The sequence below is a fragment of the Cyprinodon variegatus genome, unplaced genomic scaffold (genome assembly GCF_000732505.1).
Source record: "Cyprinodon variegatus isolate N-32 unplaced genomic scaffold, C_variegatus-1.0 Scaffold1171, whole genome shotgun sequence".
Classification (NCBI taxonomy): Eukaryota; Metazoa; Chordata; class Actinopteri; order Cyprinodontiformes; family Cyprinodontidae; genus Cyprinodon; species Cyprinodon variegatus.
Window position 1 is genome coordinate 27,103 of NW_015151624.1, and position 5,970 is coordinate 33,072.

Consider the following 5,970-nt stretch of genomic DNA (forward strand, 5'->3'; position numbering starts at 1 on the left):
TACATATATATATATATAGGTATCTATATCTATATAGATATCTATATAGATATAGATATCTATAGATATATCTATATATCATGTTGCCATTCAGTACACTGAGTTTTATTAGCATATATTGATTTAACATAAATACCTTGTGCATGTGTATATTTATTGCACCTGTATGTTCTATTCAATGTTCTTTTCATATGAAATACCATGGTTATAATTATTCATAAGTGTGCAGTATCATAACTACATGTCTGACTTTTGTTTTACAAACCAAACAATGGGCTGTATGCACAGCTCCACTACTTCCTGAATTTAATGCAGCTCCTTTGTTTCCTGTCTTTCATGATTGGATGCACTGATTAATCCAGGTGTGTATGACCTAAGTAACTGGCCAGACACACCTGGATTAATCAGTTCGTCCAGTAATGAAAGACAGGAAACAAAGGAGCTGCCTTAAATTCAGGAAGTAGTGGAGCTGTGCATAGAGCCCATTAGACAATTCAGGAAGTTATGGTTATTTAAGTACATGCGCCTTTAAAACACAATGTTACGAATGAGCGAGCTGCCTGTGGCAAGATGGCTGCCACGTGCGGACGTTGACCCCCATTGGCCAGCAGCGCGGACGAGACATCTAGCCTTTATTATGGATATCTATGTATACCACTATCAGGTATTGTGGGCTAACAAAGAATCCAAATGAGTCCCCATTCTGAAAGGGCGGACTTGTTCTTTTGGTTCATTTTGAGAGTTCTCTAAACCAAAACAAGATTTTTTTTTGGGCTGCTCTATAAAGCTTGGATCTCAAAAAAAAATGTTTACTAACTTTTTTGAATTGCGTTTATTAGCCCTTCTCTTTTTTCTCTCTCTCTTTTTATGCCTGCCTGTGTCTCACTTTCTATCCACTTAGTTATTATCATCTGTCTTTCTCAGAAGGTGGATGATAAGCATTTACAGTAATATCAGCACAGAGAAGGGTCGGGGCCTGCCTTTTCAAAAAAGGAGAAGCACTACTGCATGCTTAATAACCCTTTGTATTGTACCAGAAGAAACACTAATAATAATCTAGAGATTATTTGGTCGATTTTAGTAAGTATGCTGGTAAAGGTTTTCAGTCACCCAGGTCATAGTCTTTTTTAAAAATACAAGCTAAATCAGTAAATGGGCTACATAGTAATGCTTAAAAGTATAATGTTCTCACCTCAAATGATCTTAAAACATACTTTTATAAAACAACTGCAACAGAAAAGATAACTTTTAACTTATTAATCCGAGCTTTGTTAGCGCTCCACTGGAAGCTTCTGTTGCAGCAGTGCATGCTGGGACAGCTGTCAATCTCAAGAACGGACAAGTCTGCTCTGATGCATGCTCGGTAAAGATGGGGAGGCAAGAACAACATCCGGGGACTTTATTTGTCCTCTTTCTAATTGTCATGATGGGATTTAGGTTCCTAACCCACATGCAGAACACACACGGAGTCAGATGAAAAGGTTGACTGTTTATTGAGAAACTTGATGCTGGGAAACAGATCCGGGACTGATCGCACAGGATTCATTGCAGAGAGGGATAGTTAGGTTAGCCAGGATGTGATTGCTCTTGTCAGAGGAGTTGTGCAGATCTGTACCTGTAATGTTGTTCTGGCTAAGCGGCTGAGGGAGGGAACCAGGAGGGTCCAGAGGCAGAGGGTCTGCAGAGGGCTAGGCAACGGCAGGGCTCGACTTCAGACTTATCAGTGTTCAGGTTCTGAGTTTCTTCCAGTTCTCTTCTTGAGAGTGGGCAGGCAGGTTCAGATAGTTTGATCCACAGATGTGCTTCTGAGAGCAGGCAGGCAGGTTTCAACTGAGAAACTCTTCCAGAGTTCCAGGGTTCAATCTGGTTCTTCCTAGGAAGCAGAGAGGACAAAAACAAGTTAGGTTCAGATTCAGGTTTTCAGGGGAGTCAGAGAATCAGACAGACGGGTGTGCTCAGGCCTGCTAATTGTAACTGGCTTAACACTCTGGCACTGGAATGCAGTCCTACCACTGCTTGAATGCTGGTGTCCTGATGAGCAAATGAGCCGCAGGTGTGGTTGTCAGCTTCAGCTCCAGGAGACCTAGGGCGCCCTCTGCTGGAGAAAGGTGGACAGACCTCCAGATCCCAACACTAATGAAGTTTCATGAGCACACAAGCACGAGAATGCTGGAATACACATATTGAGAAACAGCCTAAGTTGTTCTCTCCAAATGACATCTGTTTTTTCTTCTTTGACTTGTTTCGTTTTGTTTTTCAGACTTAGATCCTGTAACCTCTCAGGGAGAACTTGTGAAGTTCTGTCATCAGTTCTGAGGTCCAAGTCCTGCTGTCTGACAGAGGTTGACCTGCAGAACAACAATCTCCAAGATTCAGGGGATATGTTTCTGTCTGGTTCAGACTGGACACTGGAAATATTTGGGTGAGGATTCATCAAACTGGTTCTAATGAGGAAAAGTATTCTCTTTTTCACAGAGCCAAATGGTTTAAATGCTATGTTGATGATATTCCAGTAAATCCTTCTGAGTGCTTAGTTTCTCAGCAGAACAGACAGCAGTTAGTTCATCATCTGTTTCATTTTCGTATTTAGAATCATGGTGACCAAGTTAAAACACTGTCCTGGTTCCTCTGACCCGACTGGGCTTTGAAGGAACATCTCTTTAAGTTTACTTCTCTAACCAAACACTTAAGTTCTAACTACTTTCAGAACATAGACTGTTGGACCTTCAGTTGTAGTCTGTAGTCTCCTGTCGGCCTTCAGGGATACACCTCACTTCAAAAGAACAAAGCAGGAGGAAACAAATAGTGACAAAGCAAAGACAGGAGAACCTGCTGGAGTCAGAACCACAACCGGTGAACAAACACACCATATTCCAGTTCCCATTGCATGATTTTTGCTGGTTCCACAGTTTCTGGAAATCAAACTGGATCATCTGTGTCCACAGCAAAGTTCCATCAGAACATCAGAGATTTGAACAATGTCTGCTTCTCTGAGGCATGGTGAACCCCAGTGGTTCTGGATCTCACATGATATGGTCAAATTCTTTCCCTGCACTGGGTGGACAGAACTGCAAAGGCAGGAACATCAGCAGGTGGTGGACTGTGTGTCGTATCTAATAACAGATGTTTGATTGTGTGAACATCAGGACATTCTAATTTAACACATCTGGAGCATCTGCCCAGCACCTTACTTGCTCTGAACGTCCTTCTGGGTCAGAACGTTTCCATCAGTAACTAACACAGCGGTCTATATTCCACCTTAGGCAGATAAAAATAGAGCTTTGACTGTATTACATGATGTGTTCAGTGGAGATCAGAACAGTCACCTGGATGCTGTTCCTATCATAGCAGAGGACTTTAATAGTTCAAATCTCACACAGGTCAGGGATCTCTGATGAAGATCTTTGAGCAGATGAAGCTGCTGAGGCTCATCTTGTCCAGGAAGCAGAGCTGATAGATGCTGAATAACCTGCTTGATTGTCTTTCATCTCATCAATCAGCTTCAGTCTCAGTGTGGATGTTGGAATGAATAAACCTTGATGTTGTGAGAGCTCTTCAAACTGGAGATGAAGAACCAGACTGGATTGTGTCCCCCTCCTGCCTGAATAAAAAGATGAAATGAAAATAATGAATTCAAACTGGCCTATAATATGAAAACTACAGGACAGGACATAACAGAGGCTCTATTTAAATGGAAGGGTCTAAATGTTGGACTGTTGGATTCTGAGAGAAGAAGAACAAAACCATGTAATGTCTGCTTTGGCAGAACCTTCAGTAGTGAGACAGGAAAAGTCAGCTTGGTTGATTTGGACTCTTTAATGTCCAAAGTAGGAAATTAAGAGAATTGCATCCAGAGACCTGGCTGACTGCAGCTTGGCTGACAGACATGAGCCAAGGTTCCTCAACCATCAGCTAGCTTTATACAGCATAGTTCATTGTTAGCAGCTGACAGACAGTACAGGCTGCATCATGTTGTCTGCTTTGATTCTGCTCTATCGGTTTGGTTTCTCCCACAATGGACCAGACAATGTATGCAGCAGGTCACAGAGTCCAAATGACCCATATCCAGTTCTTCCAGTATCATGTCAGAGTTGAATCTGATCTGATCTATTACAATGTCCATGTTTTCCTGCTGAAAGACACTGATGGTCTGACCCCCCTCCTCCTTTCAGGGAGCCTAATGGAGTCCGATGGTTGAAACCAGGTCTGAGGAAGTGTAAGTGTTTTTTCATTGGATTAATGACAACAAAGCAGCTCACATTCAATCATCTTTAAACTGTCCATCAATCATTCATGAGTCATCATCAAAGTGTCAATAAATGATCAATAATTGCAGTTGGGTTGTGTTTGTTCTCTCTATCAGATTCCTGTCAGCTCACAATCGACACAAACACAGTGAACAGAAACCTGAAACTGTCTGAAGACAACAGGAAGGTGACATGTGTAGCTGAGCTTCAGTCATATCCTGATCATCCAGACAGATTTGATTACTGGCTTCAGCTGCTGTGTAGTGATGGGCTGACTGGTCGCTGTTACTGGGAGGTCGAGTGGAGAGGAGCAGTTTATATATCAGTGAGTTACAGAAGAATCAAGAGAAAAGGAGACAGTGAAGACTGTTGGTTTGGATGTAATGATCATTCGTGGAGTCTGAGATGCTGTGATGAAGGCTACTATGTGTGGCACAATAAGACAACATTCATCCCCTCCTCCTCTGTCTCTAACAGAGTAGCAGTGTATGTGGACTGTCCTGCTGGCATTCTGTCCTTCTACAGAGTCTCATCTGACTCACTGATCCACCTCTTCACCTTCAACACCACATTCACTGAACCTCTTTATCCTGGATTCTGGGTCGGTTCTGGTTCTTCAGTGTTTCTGTGTTGAGTCTAAAGAGTCTCCTCCTATCAGAGAAACTCTCTCACTGTGGAACAGATCAGTCTCTAAATGTCTGTCTCTTTCTCACAGAAGCATTTTCACATTCAGTCAGTTTCTTTCTGAAACTCCTGGAAACGATTCCGTGTAACCTCCGTCCTCTCCAGTCATTTAAAGATGGAAGCTGGGATTATTCCAGGATCCAAAGGTTTGGTTCTGTTTCCACTCAAACCTTCATTTAGGGTTTTTCCACCAATGGGCTTCCAGTGCTATACCAATGCTGCTGCTGGAGCTGGTTCTGTTCTGGTTCTTTCCATCTCTTCCAGTAAATGTTTGATCCTGGCTCTTAATTTCACCGTCAGAGGAAGATTGAACATTTCTATCTCCAAGCTTTTCTGACCTGTTTCTTCTTTGTGTCTCTAATGTAGTTTTTCTTCCTCTGATCTGAACAGTTTTGTTCATTAGTCCCAGATAAACAGGCTGCCTCCTCAGGATCTGTGGGCTGTGAAGTTCTGGGTTTCTGGAACTAATTAGTGATGGAAAATTATGACGCTGTTTGAACTACCCAGCTGGTTGTTCAGTTCTTCACTGTTAGCATCTGCTATGTTTTAATCAGCCAGATCAGTTCCCAATACAACTTCTGATGAAGAATAATTCCAGACTATCTGTGGCTGAACTGCAGCTGATGGAAATATTGGAAAATAAAACAGGATTTACTGCCAGTTTTCTGAGGCTTATTTTTAAAGTAAATGTGACATTTTGAATAAAGGTATTTTAATCTGTTTCATCAACAGTTTTTATTATGTGAATTAGTGATGAAAACATCTAATTAGTGTCTTTGTACTGAAATGTTATTAGTCTTTAACAAATTCCACTATTTGACACAATAAAAGTTGAATTTTTCAGTTAGTTCTTTGTTCAGAATTGTTTAATTTTTCTGTGTCTCTTTACAATATCTGTATTTTAGTGAAAATGTGATTTTAAATCCTGGGACATCAGATATTTACTGGCTGAAACAGTAGTTCAGATGTCATCTGGGTTTTTATTCCACTTTGCAGTTAATTTTTCTTTTCTGGACTGAAATTACCTCATTAAACTCCC

The 5,970-nt window shown here is 41.3% G+C and overlaps 1 long non-coding RNA gene across 1 annotated transcript; it reads left to right on the forward strand.

Annotated features, from left to right (window-relative positions):
- Positions 1 to 1,894: 1,894 nt before the first annotated feature.
- Positions 1,895 to 5,746, forward strand: LOC107101903. Its single transcript, XR_001482104.1, has 3 exons — positions 1,895 to 2,422; positions 4,173 to 4,216; positions 4,364 to 5,746. It is a non-coding gene; the product is annotated as an uncharacterized LOC107101903 (long non-coding RNA).
- Positions 5,747 to 5,970: the final 224 nt, after the last annotated feature.